This window comes from Giraffa tippelskirchi, chromosome 6, assembly GCF_054371585.1.
Source record: "Giraffa tippelskirchi isolate mGirTip1 chromosome 6, T2T-mGirTip1v1.2.pri, whole genome shotgun sequence".
In the NCBI taxonomy this organism is placed as follows: Eukaryota; Metazoa; Chordata; class Mammalia; order Artiodactyla; family Giraffidae; genus Giraffa; species Giraffa tippelskirchi.
In genome coordinates, this window is record NC_137280.1 from 40,868,893 (window position 1) to 40,886,236 (window position 17,344).

The window sequence follows — 17,344 nt, forward strand, 5'->3', positions numbered from 1 at the left end:
GAAGAAGTACCAACGCATTCACATGCTGAAATGCATATTACTCTTTTTTTTATAAATTGCTATTCTTCCATTTCTCTTACATTACAGTTGAAATTATGTGTCTGTAGGCTATATATCGGAGAAGGCAATGGCAACCCACTCCAGTACTGTTGCCTGGAAAATCCCATGGACGGAGGAGCCTGGTAGGCTGCAGTCCATGGCGTCGCTAAGAGTCAGACACGACTGAGCGATTTCCCTTTCACTTTTCACTTTCATGCATTGGAGAAGGAAATAGCAACCCACTCCAGTGTTCTTGCCTGGAGAATCCCAGGGACGGGGGAGCCTGGTGGGCTGCCATCTATGGGGTCGCACAGAGTCGGACACGACTGACGTGACTTAGCAGCAGCAGGCTATATATATCATCTATAAAATATACTGTAGGACAGTAAAGTGAGTGTTGTAATCTGTGATAAAATCTGTTTTAATTTTCTGTCTCCATCATTTCTACATTTATTAATGACATGACAGAATTGGGAAATTATCTGTAGATGCTAACATGAGTGGGTGCAAATTTACTATCAAACAGGAGATTTATGCAGTTGTAAAGCATCTCCTCACAAACTGTTTAACTGCAAAGAGAAAAATAGTACTTTACAGTGGCAAAGCCTGGCAAACACCACATTAATCAAATGATCAAGATTTAGAAAAATATATATAATATTTGTGTGTGTGTATATATATACATAGAGAGAGATGTATCAAGAAAGAGAAGCAGAGGGGAGTAAGAAGAGGAGGAAGGGGAAGACAGCAAGAGGAGGAAGCAAAATAAAAATGAAGTGAAAGGTAAGAACTGAAGTAACAATTTTTAAATAGTTATGGTTCTGTGTGCTATGTAAACAATTAATGTTAATTTTCTATTTCATAGGTGTAGATAGACTCACGGAAATATCTAAGAAGAGAACAGTGGGAGAAAGTAGTGTGAAAGAAGAAAAAGAACAGTGCAAATGTAATAAGGGTCACAACTTTAAAGACAAATGGGTGTGTGGACATACATTAACATATGTAACTTTATCCTGATTTACAAAACTTTCATAAATTCAGTGTGAGATGTGAATATAAGAGAAGTTGATAGAATTTTATGCCAGACAATACCAAACAGTCAGTCAGTTCAGTTGCGTCCGACTCTTTGCGACCCCATCAATCCCAGCACACCAGGCCTCCCTGTCCCATCACCAGCTCCCGGAGTTTACTCAGACTCATGTCCCTTGAGTCGGTGATGCCATCCAGCCATCTCATCCTCTGTTGTCCCCTTCTCCTCCTGCCCCCAATCCTTCCCAGCATTAGGGTCTTTTCCAGTAAGTCAACTCTTCGCATGAGGTGGCCAAAGTATTGGAGTTTCAGCTTCAACATCAGTCCTTCCAATGAACACCCAGGACTGATCTCCTTTAGGGTGGACTGGTTGGATCTCCTTGCAGTCCAAGGGACTCTCAAGAGTCTTCTCCAACACCACGGTTCAAACCAAACAAACAAAAGCAAATCAAACACCTCACTCTAACCCTGTTCAGTCCACCGTACGGATCCTCCCAGCAGCCATTGACTGCAGCTTTGCATGTGTCCCCAGACTGCAGCTAGAGTTTTTTTTCTGAGAAGCTAAGCAACAGAGTACGTTCTTTATGTGCCCATAATCATATGCTCCCAAGTACAAAATGTTAAAGTCAATGATTAACCTACCAAAGCACTTTTTTGAAAAGATAGGCAGAAGACTTCAAAGATTTCAAAATCTTTCTTGTAACCCCTGATCTGGCCAACATCCTAGGGAGAGGGGTACAGGGTACAAGGAGGGGCATTTTCCTTTATGGGAGCCCAGGAACCCCTGCACAGCCCAGCTGTCCACCCCCACCCCAGCCAGGACGGTCAGAGCCCAACGCAGTGAGCACGCAGGAAAGGGTTATATCTCCTTCGCAAGCAGTTGTCTTTTTCCTGGCAAACAAGTCAGGTGCCAGAAACTTTACCCAGACGGGGAGGAAAAGAGAGGAGAGGAAGCAGAAGGGGAGGGGGAGGGCACAAAGGAAGAAAATAGAATCAGCAGGGAAAAAAAAATGAAAGATGAGGTCAAGATGGTTACAGTTTGAAACAACTTCAGAACAGTCACATATTTTTTCAAAGCATTTAAAGCCTCTCAAAGCTCTCAAAAGGTACAAGCCTGCAGGGAGGTGACTTCCCTTAGCCTTGAAATCTCTCACTCAGCTGTACAAAAACAGAAAAGAGATCTCAGACTCAGAAGTTACAGAAGTACATGTGCAAGCACTATTGCTGGTTGGATTTCTTTGTCTAAACAGAAACTGTTCTTGCAAGTTACCACCAACCCCAGGGATGCCTTGCCAGTGTGCTTCCCAGGGCTTACATTATCCCATGCTTTCATTACACCTGTTTCTTTCTGTTTGTCACACATTCTTCTCCCTTTCACCTGAACAACGGAGATACCGTTTCCAAGTTCCTTAATTAAATCTTCTTTTATCTTGCAACTATCAGGAAAAAAACAAAGTCATCTGGGGTCATCTCTTCAAGGTTGAGAAGCCTGAGCCACCCACCTGCTCCTGCTCATCAAAATTAAATCTGCCAAGTGCTGAGTTGCTTGAAAATGTCCTGTTAAGTCATTTAAAGACATAGCTCTTCATATATCTAGCAAGGCATATCCTTAATTTGAGACATATGCCTTGCCACGATCACAGACCCTCTCCACCAAATGTTTTCTTTAGAAAATACAATAAGTTCCCATCTGAAAATGTTATTATCCATGTTTCATCTTCGTATTTATTTCCTTAACAAATAAAGCATTCTTGCACCTAGTGAACCATGAAATCTTTCTGAACAGAAAAGTATGCACATGGCTGATTCATGTCAATGTATGGCAAAAACCACTACAATATTGTAAAGTAATTAGCCCCCAACTAAAATAAATTTATTAAAAAAAGAAAAGAAAAGAAAAGGATGTTTTTTGAGGAATAACTGGCATAACATTGTCTAGTTTCAGGTGTACAACATAATGATTTAATATTTGTATATATTATTATTTTTATAACAGCCATCCTGATCAGTATGGGGTAGTGTCTTGGGGAGCTTACCACCTGTTTTCTTCCAGGAGTTTTATGGCTTAACGTTTCACATCCAAGTCTTGAATCCATTTTGAGTTAATGTTTGTGTATGTTGTAAGATAGTGGTCCAGTTTTTCGGTTACCATTTACCGAAGAGACTATCCTTTCTTTCTCCACAGCATATTCTTGGCTCCTTTGTTTTAAATTAATTGACTACATAGGCATGGGTTTTTTTCTGGGTTCTCTATTCCATACCATTGATATATGTGTCTGTGCTTTTGTTTTGTTGCCAATACCATGCTGTTTAGATTACTGTAGCTTTGTAATATAGCTTGAAATCAAGAAGCATGATACCTCCAGCTTTGTTCTTTCTCATGATTGTTTTGAATATTTGGGAGTCTTAGTGGTTCCATACAACTTTTAGAATTGTTTGTCTATATCTATGAAAAACATAATTGAAAGTTTGATAGAGATTGCATTGATTCTGTAGGTTGCTTTGGGTAGTATGGACAGTTTAACAATAATTATTCTTCTAATCCAAAGCATATATTTCCACTGATGTGTACCTTCAATTTCTTTTATCAGTGTCTTGTAGTTTTCCTACAATGAGATATCACTCACACAGGTCAGAATGGCCTTTAACAAAAGATCTACAAACAATAAATACTGGAGAAGGTATGGAGAAAAGGGAACCCTCTTGCACTGTTAGTGGGAATGTAAATTGATACAGCCACTATGGAAGACACTATGGAAATTCCTTAAAAAACTAGGAATAAAACCACCCTATGACCCAGAAATCCCCCTCCTAGGCATATACCTGAGGAAACCAAAACTGAAAAAAAACTCATGAACCGTAATGTTCACTGCAGCACTATTTACAATAGCTAGAACATGGGGGCAACCTAAGTGCATTGATAGATGAATGGATAAAGAAGCTGCGGTACATATATACAATGGAATATCACTCGGCCAAAAGTGAATGCATTTGAATCAGTCCTAATGAGGTGGATGAACCTAGAACCTATTATACAGAGTGACGCAAGTCAGAAAAAGAAAGACAAATATCGTATACTAACACATATATATGGAATCTACAAAGATGGTACTGATGAAATTATATGCAGGGCAGCAATGGAGACATAGAGAACAGACTTACGAACACAGAATGGAGGGGAGGAAGGAGAGGCTGGGATGTATGGAGAGAGTAACATGGAAACATATATTACCATATGTAAAATAGATAGCCAATGGGAATTTGCTATCTGGAGGGAACTCAAACTGGAGCTCTGTAACAGCCTAGGGTGGGAGGGGAGGGAGGTGGGAGAGAAGTTGAAGAGGCAGAGGACATGAATATACCTATAGCTGATTCATGTTGATGTTTAGCAGAAACCAACACAATACTATAAAGCAAATATCCTTCAATTGAAAATCAATCAATTTTTAAAATATAGTTTTCAGAGTACTGATCTTTGACCTCCTGGATTAAGTTTATTCCTGGCTATCTTATTCTTTTGATGTAGTTGTAAACAGAATTGTAAATTAATTTCTTTGATTATTAGCATATAGAAACCCAACAGATTTTTTAATTTGGTTTTGTACCCTGAAAATTTACTGAATGTATTAGTTCTAAATATTTTTTGATGGAATCTTTTGGGTTTTCTACATATAATATCATGTCATCTGCAAAGAGTAATCGTTTTACTTCTTCCTTTAGAATTTGGATGCCTTTTGTATTTTTTTATTTCCTGATTGCTCCGGTCAGGGCTTCTAATCGTATATTGAATAAAAATGGTGAGAGTGGACATCCTTGTCTTGGTCCTTAGAGGGAAAAGTTTTATCTTTTCACCATTAAGTACAATGTTAGCTGTGGACTTGTCATATATGACCTTTATTATGTTGCAATAGCTTCCAACTCATTTGTTGAGTTTTTTATCATAATGGATGTTAAATTTTGTCAGAAGCTTTTTCTGTGGATATTGAGATGATTTTTATGTTTCATTTTGTTAATATATTGTGTCACATTAATTGATTTGCAGATGCTGAACCATCCTTGCATCCTTGAGATAAATCTCACTTAATGGTGGTGTATGATCTTTTGAATGTACTGTTGAATTCAGTTTGCTAATACTGTGTTGAGAATTTTTGCAGCTATGTTCATCAGGATATTGGTCTGTAATCTTTTCTTATGGCATCTTGTCTGATTTTGTTATCAGGGTTATGCTGGCCTCATAAAATGGATTTTGAAGTGTTCTTTCCCCTTTTATATTTTATATGTTTTGAATATTTGGGAGAATTCACCAGTGAAACCATCTGGTTCTGGACTTTTGTTTGTTGAGAGGTTCTGACTACTGAGTAATCAGTCTATTCTGATTTTCACCTTCTTAATGATTCAGTTGTGGTAGGTTGTATGTTTTTAGAAATTTATACATTTCTTTTATGTTCTCAAATTTGTTGGTGTGTGATTAAAAGATTCTCTTATGATTGTTATTTCTGTAGTATGTTATAACATTTCCTTTCATTTCTAATTTTGTGTCCTTTTTCTTGGTGAGTCTAGCTAAAAGTCTGCCAACTTTATCTTTTCAAAGAATCAGTTCTTAGTCATATTAATCTTGTCTGTTGTCTTTTTAGTCTCTGTTTCACTTTTGCTCTGATCTTTGTTATTTCCTTCTCACAGTAAAAGATATTTTAAAGTTAACAGATCACTTGCAACTGCAGTGCTTTATAACAGATTTCTATCCTTCCTTCCTCAGCAAGCATGTGGGATTACTGGAATTAGCATTTTAATAGTTTCAAGTTCAAGAACTAGGCTGTCAAGCTCTCCATCACATCATTGACACAATCATTCATTTGCCTCTTTCACTGAGAACTGCTGACTTGTCAGTGTCTTCTCTGGGCATCTCCATCTAATCCACTTGCCTTAAAAACCCACACCCCATCTGTCAAATAATCTAGGATATAATATTACCCTACAATCTAAGCCTTGAATAAATGCCATTGTAAAACTGTGCCCTTACCAGACTGTGATTGCTGAAATTTTTTTATCACATTCTTCTTCAAAATGACTTCCAAAGAATCATTTTACAAAATAAGTTTAACATTATCTGTGTGTGCGTGTTAAGTTGCTTCACTCACGTCTGACTCTGCAATTCCCATGGACTGTAGCCTGCTAGGCTCCCCTGTCCATGGGATTCTCCGAGCAAGAATACTGGAGTGGCTTGACACGCCCTCCTCCAGGGAATTGTCCCAACCCAGGAAATCAAACCCACATCTCCTGCATTGGCAGGCAGATTCTTTACCACTAATGCCACCTGGGAAGCCCTTAACATTATCTACAAAGTTCTTACTGTGTTTCTGGAAACTGTACTGTTCTAATTATCCATTCTTCCAGGTGAACTCAGTTTGGTTACCTTGTGCAAAGGCAGAAGCTTTGCAGGTTTCCTGCTCACTATGGCCCTTTGTTCTGTAAATACAGTATCTCAGCTCAGTGAGGAAGGGCCCAAGCTCCCACTGTGAGTCCCCTTGATCCAAACCAGATGGATAAGTCAGTTTCTTCAGACATCAGTTTTCTCATGTGAAATTAGGGAGTTCATTACATGATCCCTTAATTTCTTTATGAATGTAACCCCTGCATCTCTGGGGGTCATATGACCATGACTCAACAAGGACACCTTGATAATGGTTAACTCGGCTCTCACTCTTAAAGGCTTTGCATCTTCCAGAGCTTTCTCTCATAGTCTACTTCACAGAATTTTAATAACACTCCCATGAGGCAGCACTGGCAATTCTTTCCTCAATTTGCTAATATTGACCCTGAGCCTCGGAGAGTGACTTGTCCAAGGCGTAACAGCCACAAATATGCAGGATCTTGATTCAAACCCCAGCTCAAAGTTTTAAATTCCCAGCCAGGTGCCCTGTTGCTCATAAAGTTTCTGTAAACCCCCGCAAATCAGTTGTACAGAAGACTCTCATTCTCTACTATATCCTTCCGAGTAAATTAATCTGGATACTATCACATGCAGGTGTCTTCATTCTGAGATTTTTGTCCTGCGCAGTTAATATTATTCCCCTTAGGAAATGTGACAGACCAGCACCATTTGTTTCTTGCTTTTAAAAAATTTTTAATTAAAGGATAAACAGTTATACATATGTCTCCCTACTCTTGAACCTCCTCCTACCTCCCTCCCCATCCCACCCCTGTAGGTTGTCACAAAGCACCAGCTTTCAGTTCCCTGCGTCATACACCAAACTCCCACTGGCTATCTATTTTACACACGGTAATGTATGTTTCAATGTTATTCTCTCAAATCATCCCACCCTCTCCTTATTCCACTGTGTCCAAAAGTCTGTTATGTCTGCATCTCCTTTGCTGCCCTGCAAGTAGGATCATTACTATCTTTCTAGATTTCATACATATGCATTGCTGCTGCTGCTAAGTCGCTTCAGTTGTGTCTGACTCTGTGCAACACCACAGACGGCGGCCCACCAGGCTCCCCTGTCCCTGGGACTCTCCAGGCAAGAACACTGGAGTTGGTTGCCAGTTCCTTCTCCAATTCATGAAAGTGAAAAGTGAAAGTGAAGTCACTCAGTCGTGTCCAACTCTTTGCTACCCCGCGGACTGTAGCCTACCAGGCTCCTCCATCCATGGGATTTTCCAGGCAAGAATACTGGAGTGGGTTGCCATTTCCTTCTCCAGGAGATCTTCCCGACCCAGGGATTGAACCCGGGTCTCCCACATTGTAGGCAGACGCTTTACCATCTGAGCCACTAGGGAAGTCCAGATATGCACTAATACACGATATTTATCTTTCTCTTTCTGACTTACTTCGCTCTGTATAATAGGCTCTAGGTTCATTCACCTCATTAGAACCGACTCAAATGTGTTCCTTTTTATGGCTGAGTAATATTTCATATTATCTGATCTCCAGCAAGGAGATCAAACCAGTCAATCTTAAGGGAGATCAACTCTGAATATTCTCTGAAATGCCTGATGCTGAAGCTGAAGCTCCAGTATTTTGGTCATCTGATACAAATAGATGACTCACTGGAAAAGTCCCTGATTCTGGGAAAAGATTGGGGGCAGGAGGAGAAGGGGACAACAGAGGATGAGATGGTTGGATGGTATCACTGACTCGATGGACATGATTTTGAGCAAGCTCTGGGAGTTGGTGATGGACAGGAAAGCCTGGCATGCTGCAGTCCATGGGGTCTCAAAGAGTTGAACACGACTGAGTGACTGAACAACAACCTTCTCACTGTGTACCTGATGTGGCCTATCTTCTATGTGTACAGAGAGAGCTCTCAGGTGTCTCTTCCTCTTCTTATAAGGACATGAGTCCTAATGGATTAGGGCTCCACCCTTATGACCTCATTTAACCTTAATTACCTCCCTAAAGGTCCTACCTCCCTATGCAGATGCATTGAGGGTTAGGGCTTTAAGATATGAATTTGAGGGAACACAACTCAGTACACAGCAAATAATCTCAGGCCAAACCAAGATGAGTCAAGACTACCAACTAGCCCAAGAAGTTTGACCTCCATTTAGTCGCTGATAGAAAGACGTTGGAAATCTTGAAAGTGGTCACGGACTTATTTTCAAGAAAGGCACCATCCTTTTCATTTTTCTGGTCAATAAAATAAGAGCTATTTTCTAGGATCCCTTCTAGACTAGTAGACCATGATTATTGACTGCATTTTACAAGATTAATCTTTTAGAATTTGTTGTTCTCTCTGATATATAGCCTATGAAGCAATTATGTCACTGAAAGATCATTTTAAGGGCCGTTGTTTTTGTTCTAAAAAGGTTAATGATTACTTAAGTAGAGTAGCTTCTACCAAAAGCACCCAAATCCTGCTGGTTCTTCGAATGCTGTCAAACAAGACATTAAAACAGAGTAAGATGCACCTGGGAGATTTAGAAAAGACCAGTCCCTCTGGCATGGTTAGCTTGCACCGTAAGAGTATTTGTGAACATTTTTCCAAGGCCGTACTCTTATCCAGTTTCCAAAAGAAATCCTAGTCTTTTAAAACTCCCTATCAGTAAAGAATCTGCCTGAAATGGAGGAGACCCAGGGTCAATTCCTGGGTCGGGAAGGTCCCCTGAAAAAGGAAATGGCAACCCATTCCAGTATTCTTGCCTGGAAAATCCCATGGATAGAGGAGCCTGGCAGGCTACAGTCCATGGAGTCACAAGAGTTGGACATGACTTAGCAACTAAACCACCACCATTCAGTAAAATATGAACTTATGAGGAGCACCGAATCCCAGAAGGCCAAAGCTGGCAGGTTGCTTCTGAAATGACTCATTTCTGACTTTCACATCACAGATGAGGACGCTGAAGCCCAGAGATGTGCCATGAGGGGTCTGGGATTCCACAGGTACTTATTAATACTAGAAAAGCTTGCTTGACACAGACAAGAAGTACGTTTCTAACTGGTCCAAAAGCAGAATTGCTTCAAAACAAAACCAGCATCAGGTAGTCTTTGGTTATGTCCCAGCCAGTGTTTGAAGCCACTGTTTCTGGGACATCAGTGTGCACGGAAAGACCTGGGGAGCTTGTCAGAAAGCAGATTCGGATTGGGCAGGTCTGGATGGGGTCTCGGAGTCTATTACTGACCAGCCCCCTAGGTATCACTGATCATGCTGGTCTGAAGATGACAGGGAACAGAAAGGTTCTAAGAGCAAACTGTCATTTCTCCAGAGTAATCCTGTTTCTGTGACAGATCCAGGTACTCTACAGGCACTGGTACTATTGCCATTTGACAGAGGAGGAAACTAAGATTAGTTCAGTGAATTGCCTCATGTCACATACCTGGAAAGGGCTGGAGCCAGGATCACCCAGAGAACCAAACTCTAGCCAGTCCTCTTTACTGTTATCTTACCCTTAGGTTCTTAAAAGCAATCCAAGGAACTTCCCTAGTGGTTGAGTGGCTAAGACTCCATGCTTCTAATGCAGGGGGCCCAAGTTCAGTCCCTAGTAGGGGAATTGGATTCCACATGCTGCAACTGAAGATCCCGCATGCTGCATGGAAGTTTAAAGATTCTGCATGCCATAACTAAGACCCCATGCAGCCAAATAAATAAATATTTAGGCCTTGTCTGGTGGCTCAGTGGTTTGGAAAAAGAAAAAGAAAAAAATCCGCCTGCCAATGCAGGAGACACAAGTTCTATCCCTGATCCGGGAAGATCCCACATACTGTGGAGCAATTAAGCCCTTCCTCCACAATTACTGAGCTCTAGAGTTCAAGAGCTGCAACTACTGAAGCTTGAGCTCCGTAACAAGAGAAGCCACTACAATGAGAAGCCTGTGCACAGCAACTAGAGAGCAGCCACCCCTCGCCACAACTAGAGAAAAGCCCTCGAAACAATGAAGACCCAGCACAGGGGATCTAAGCAAGAGACATTTTTAAAAATAAATATTTAAAAACAATCCAAGATCACCTCCATGCTTACACATGTCAGCTTTTAAGGCTGAGTCATTAGGACCATATTTTAAATATGTAGCTATTAAAATATATTCATAAAAAAACAGAAAAGAAAAAGTGGGGCAAGTGCTCATGAGATAATGTTAAGTAAAAACATCAGAATACAAACTATATCAGACCAGGCCAGGCCCGCTGATTACCTGGCTCCATCACTCAAACTGATACAAGCCAACACATTATGGCAATAGCAGGAAAGGCTTTCCCTTCTGTTTTTCCTTCTCCTCCCAGAAACCATCCCAAGGGAGACTTCACTCTAGCCCCAACCCCCACAACAAACACTTCAGGAAGTGGGGTCTTAAGGGGAAAAAGGCTTGACACAGAACAAGTCTCAGTATGTGGGAGAAAGCCAGCCCACAGCTCCCAGCATGCACAACTTTCTCTTATTCATTCAGCACATAGCTACTGAGAATTTGTGTCATCAAACACACCAGACGTTAGGACACAAAACAGACAAAAGCCCCTGTACTCGTGAAGATCGCATTCTAGTAGGAGAAGCTGACAGTAAAAAATAGGGCTTCCTTGGTGACTCAGTGGTGAAGAATCCATCTGCCAATGCAGGAGACACAGGTTGGATTCCTCATCCGGGAAGATCCCACATGCTTCAGAGCAGTTAAGCCTATGTGCCACAACTACTGAGCTTGTGCTCCAGGGCCCAGGAGCCTCAACTACAGAGCCCATACGCAGCAACTACTGAAGCCCGAGTGCCCTACAATGAGAAGCCCACACTGCAACTAGAGAGTAGCCTGCCCAGCAGCAGAGACCCAGCACAGCCAAAAATAAAGAATTATTCTTAAAAACAAGCATAATAAATAAGCATATTATATAGTATGTTAATAGATAAGTGTTATAGAAAAATAAGAGGGGGATAAGGAGTGCTGGAGTGGAACAGACTGCAGTAGTCATTAGGGTCATGAGGAAGAAGGTGACACTGGAGAAAGGGCTTGAAATGAAGGAGTTAATTACACACATGTCTGGGGAAAAGACATTGCAGGCAGATGGAACACCAGGTGCAAAGGCCCTAAAATGGAAACAGATCACATCTGGAATGTGTAAGGAAAAGCAGAGGCCACTGTACCTTCAGTGAAGGATTTAATAGGAGAGGAAGCCAGGGAGGTAATGGGTAGGCAGAAAGGTCAGATCTTACAGAGCCCCTCAGGTCTAGAGAAGGACTTTGGCCTCTAAGGAAAACTGGGAGTCGCTGAGGGTTTGTACCAGAGAAGTGACGTGATCTGACTGATGTACTGAACAACTTCATGCCAGTCACTCTCTGAGCCAACTGAGAAGTGGGCAGAAGCCTGGAGACCAGTTACAAGGCAGCTGCAATAACCCACGCAAGGGGCACTGGTGGGTCAGACTAGAAGGGTAACAGTGAGGTGGTGAGAAGTGTAATAAGACCTGGGTCTCACGATTTCTCGAAGGCTTAGAGGTAGAATGTGAGGGAAAGAGAGGAGTCAGGGATGTTTCCTGCTCTTGGAAGAATGAAGTTGTCTTTAATTGATACAAATAACTCCAAGGGAAGAGGACTTGAAGGCCAGATCCAGAGTCTGCATTTAGACAGGTGATGATGGAAGTGTAGACACACAAAAGAGATGAGTGACTGCATGGGTCTGGAATTCAGGGATGTGGGCCAGAGACGTCCACATGGGAGCTGTGAGCACATGAGACCAGATGAGGTTTCCAGGGAAGGGAGTCAAGTTGAGAAGAACAGGAGCTATAGGGTCTGAGTCCTAGGGACATCCACGAAGAGAAAATGAAGCAGCAAGCGTCTGGGAAAGAGTGACCAGTGAGGTCAGAGGGAAACCAAGGAGTTGTGAGGGCGTGGGAGTCAAGAGAAGAAAGTGTTTGCTAGAAGAGAGTCATCAAGTATGTCAACTCTGCTGAAAGGTCAAGTTAGACCAAAGCAGAGAGTTGAGCTTTAGATTTAGCAACGTGGAGGCCATGGGTAATGTTCACAGCAGTTTCAGGGGAGAAAGGTGAGGAAGTTTTACCTGCTGAAAGGACAGGAAAACATCAATGATAAAACGAGGAAAGGAGAGAGGGAAGAAATGATGGCGCCTTTGGCATTTAAGGCACAGACTTGTGTGTAAGCCAAACAGAGCTGTTCTGTGTGTGCACAAGCCTTTATTTTCTGAAGATTCAATAGACTATGCTGCTAACTTACTCTTTGTTCTCTCTTCAACTTTGCCCTGAATACAGCTTAATCTTTTAAGTGAAAGAAAAAATAATAATAAAAGGTCACCTACCAGCTATTAAGCCATCCCTCATACGAAACCAGGACTTAATTCATTACCTAAAAGCCATGATTGCAACATTCACCTTCAACGGGGTTCATCGTTCCAACAATGGATTTTTGCTTGTGATATTGTTGCCACATCTTTGGAACAACAATATGGGGAAACACACACTGCTCTTTCTCACTGTTAGGTCCCAAAGAGGCCGGATTTAAGGCCAAGCTCACTCTTCTTATCACACACACTGTCTCCCATAAAATCATCTATTGCCAGTATTCCTGCCAAGTTACCCATTTAGAACCATCTTGTTCTTTCTCACACAAAGCCATATGTGGAATGCAGAAGAGATGATCTACTTAATCCCATCAGAATAATTTCTTTATCTCAAAAATGGAAGGTCACCTCAAAAAAGTCCTGAATAGTACCAGTCATTAGCAATTACCAACTGCTTATTTTTCCAGTTGGACCAGAAGATGAAATATTTTCTAGGAAAGTACCCAAGACATGATTATTTATACTGCTTATCTTCTGCTTTGTTTCAATTTGATGGAAAGAACTATCATTAACTTCTATGGCTAAAATATAGGAAAACTTCAGTAAAGTCTCATTATTTCAGATCCAACTGCTTTGAAAATAAAAGTAATTAAACCTTGATTGAAGATTACTTTTGTAACATGTTTGAAAAGGGAACACTGCAAAGAAAATTAATAAAATAAACAGTGTTCAGGAAAGACATCTAAATCACTTAAAACGTAATGTTTCAAATATTATCTATTTGTTTAAGGTGACCTATCTGTATACTAACAGTACAAAAAAGCAGTATATATATTTACATATAATGGATGTGTATTCATGAGTTATGTCATTTCACCATTTTTCTAAACTTGAGGCTGAATTGTAATTTCTGATCTATACACACACACACACACTCACTCACCTACAGTCATGTAAGTATATAAACAATTCACCAACCCATATACTTTATCTGCCAATGCACACACTCACGAGCAAGTAGGTTTCCCAGATAAAATAAAATCATCAATTTTTTGAGGGGTGGGGGGGATCCACAGCTCCCTCTATCCCTGAGTCTTAAACGGACTACTCCCCAAACTGCTTTTTCACAATTATATAATTGCAATTTTAGCTGTGCGAAATTAAAAGAAAAAAATGTTATTTCTTGGCTGACTAAGAAGTAATCTATAAAAGAGATCTGCCTCTTCTCCATGCCGGGTAGATTTCCTTACCAAGGCAGATATGATCAGAATCCATGTTTAATAAATCCAATACACCAAGATTTATTTACTCGACTTGAAATAAATAATAAGCTTTCTTAAAATATTACTTTTAGGTGGGTTGATAAGCAACCTGCAGAAGATGAAAATTGAACGCAGTCCCTCCCAAGATGTTAGGTTTGAGAGGTGTATATTAGGAATCTTCCCAGCTCAAGACCAGCAGATGATGAACCCTGACAGATCGGCTGGCATTGTCTCCCCCATTCTGGGTGCCTGTCTCATGCAGTCTACTCCCACAGGGCTGAACCATTGCCTTGTTCTAAAAACACCAACCACACACACACACACCACCTCCAATCCTGAAAGCTGAAGAGCTCTCCACTGCAGTAAACACTTGTTCTCTGAAGTTTTCTTAACTGAACTTGTAGGATTCATACTGACCACCCATGTACCAAATGCACAACATTCAGAAAACCTCCTCCACTGCTATCCCACAGGAGTTAAAAAATACTTGTTTAACAAACATCTTCGGAGCACCTGCTATGACACCAAGCCCTGCAATTAAAGATGTGAAACTACCTCACAGGCTGTTTCTCTCTTGGAGGAGATGGATGTGAAGGTGAAAAACACTGTCACAAATGTGATACCAACAGTATAAGAGGGGAAAAGGCAGCTGCATGAAACGGTTTGAGAGAAACCACCCTAGAGAGGTTATTTTTGACCTGGGTCCATAGGACAAGAAGGAGGTCACTGAGGGAGAAAGGCAGGACAAGTGTTCTCAACACAGCAAAGCCCTGAGATCTTTCTGGGAAACTGGAGACCTTGAATCAGGAGGGCAAGAGCACTGAGCAGATGTGACTAAAGTGACGGGTTGGGCAGGATGCAATTCGAATGCCATGCTTCTATGTCATACTCAAACAATAAGGAACCACGAATGCCTTTTAGTCAAGGGCGAACAATCAAGTTACATAAAGATAACTGTGGCAGTTTGGAGGATGGACTGAGTGGAGGGAGGAAATCAGGAACTGAAGGAGAACTCATGCTTGTGTTCCTGCTCAGTCATGTCCGACTCTGACACTAAGAACTGTAGCCCGCCAGGCTCCTCTGTCCTTGGCATTTCCTGGGCAAGAATACTCAAATGGGTTGACATTTCCTACCCCAGGGGATATTCAAAACCCAGGAATCGAACCCAAATCTCCTGTGTCTCCTGCACTGGCAGGCAGATTCTTTACTGCTGAGCCACCAGGGAAGCCCTGAAGGGGAGCCAGGTCTATGCAATGGGAAACAAGAAGAGGAGGTGAGCATTATTCCCAAAACAAGACGAACAGGACTCGGGGACCCTTGTGTGACAGAGGTCAGAGAGACGCAGGAGCACAGGATGAATCCGGTGATTCCAGTGACAGTGACAGATGAGACAGACTTCCAAGACTCACACGTGAGCGTGCAGGAGGAGGAAGAGGGCAAGCTTGAGTGAAGATGTCTGCCCAGCACTGGCTTTCCTGTGGGTCACCTGAGAGCAGTAGATGAGGGAGGAGCCAGGGGTGAACAGGTGATCGAGGTCAAGCAACTAACGCTAAGGCCAGGAGTCGCCGATGCTGCAGTTAAAGGCAGCGACAGAGACAGGAGGGAGATGGTGGCCCTAGAGAGAGCAGATGCGACAAAATATCATGGATTTTCACATGTTATGGCAGCTTGTGTGGAAGAACATGATCCAACTGGAGAGACTGGCCCCTGGGGCAGATGCTTGCAGTTGGCTAAGTCAGAAGCCCTGGTGGCTCAGAGGGTAAAGAATCTGTCCACCATGCAGGAGACCCAGGTTCCATCCCTGGATCAGGAAGATCCCCTGGAGAAGGGCATGGCAACTCACTCTGGTATTCTTGCCTGGAGAATCCCATGCACAGAGGAGCCTGGCGGGATACAGTCCACAGGGTCACAAAGAGTTGGACACAACTGAAGTGACTTAGCACGCACATAGATCACAATACATCATTCACCTTACTTTATCTTACTTATCATATAGACATTTTATTCATCTCACATCATCACAAGAAGGGTGAATATAGTACAATAAGACATTTTGAGACACAGAGAGACCACATCACAAGTTTTATTACAGTATATTGTTATAACCATTCCATTTTATTATCTATTACTGTTACTAATCTCTGAAATATGCCTAATTTATAAATTAAACTTTATCATAGGTAGGTATATAGGCTTCCCTAGTGGCTCAAATGGTAAAGAATCTGCCTGCAATGCAGGAGACCTGGGTTTTGATCCCTGAGTCGGGAAGATCCCCTGGAGAAGGGGATAACAACCCACTCCAGTATTCCTGCCTGGAGAATCCCATGGACAGAGGAGCCTGACAGGATACAGTCCAGGGGGTCACAAAGAATCAGACATGACTAAGTGACTTTTACTTAAGTCAGGAGCCATTCCCAGACCTCTTCTTCCCAAAGCCAGACCCTCATTTTCCCAGTATTGCTTTTAGTTTGAAGTGGTGAAACAGTGATGGGGAAGTCCACTGGGAGCCGATGGTAAAGCCCATTTCTTTGATGAAAGAAACAGACGTAGCTGGAGCAGCCCCCTCTGTTTGCCTTGAATGAGGACATGAGGCCTAGAGGTTCTTAGAGCCAGCCTGTCACCCATGAGATGGCAGAAAGTATGTTAATGACGGGGTGGGAGGATGAAAAGATAGGACGCTGTCTAGCCCTGGACTGTGGGAAACTCTCAGGCAAGAACCGAACACAAGCACTACTAGAAGAGGAAAATCAGACTACAAATGAGTCGAGAGGAAGGGCACATCAAGGCATATGCCTGGCATATGATAGGCTGTGAAGAACATGGTTCCATCCTTGGAGGTCCACAGCTCCACTAACACCTGGGGACTCTCCAGGGGACACCAGCCATCTTGGAGGGGGATGCCTGACTCTGAGGAAAGCCGTAAGTCCACTGGAATCTTTCATCATCTGACTCTTCAAATCTAACAAGACAGGAATCTCAGAATGTCTGACTTCAGCCAGGTTTCATCTGGAATGACCAATTCCCATGGCAGGAAGGTGGGCACTGGATAAGAAGAACCAGCCAGCTTCACAGCTCCAGGTGAAGCAGTCTTGCAAGGTGGTATGGCCTCAGCAAGCTTTCTGGGTGGAGAAAGATGGCCCAGCAACTTAGAAGGCCCACAGCTGGAGGAAACTTGCCATCTGAGATGTGCTCATAGAATTTCCCATGATATTCCACAGTTTCCTAAATTTTACTGCAGCTCATCTTCCCCTGAATATCCCTTCCCTACACCATCCCTTTCTGTACTTCCACTTCCCTGCACA

The 17,344-nt window shown here is 42.1% G+C and overlaps 1 protein-coding gene across 1 annotated transcript in view; it reads right to left on the reverse strand.

Annotated features, from left to right (window-relative positions):
• The window catches only part of LY96 (lymphocyte antigen 96), a 286,083-nt gene that overhangs the window by 166,850 nt on the left and 101,889 nt on the right, over positions 1-17,344 (reverse strand). The gene's annotated exons all lie outside the window — the stretch shown is intronic.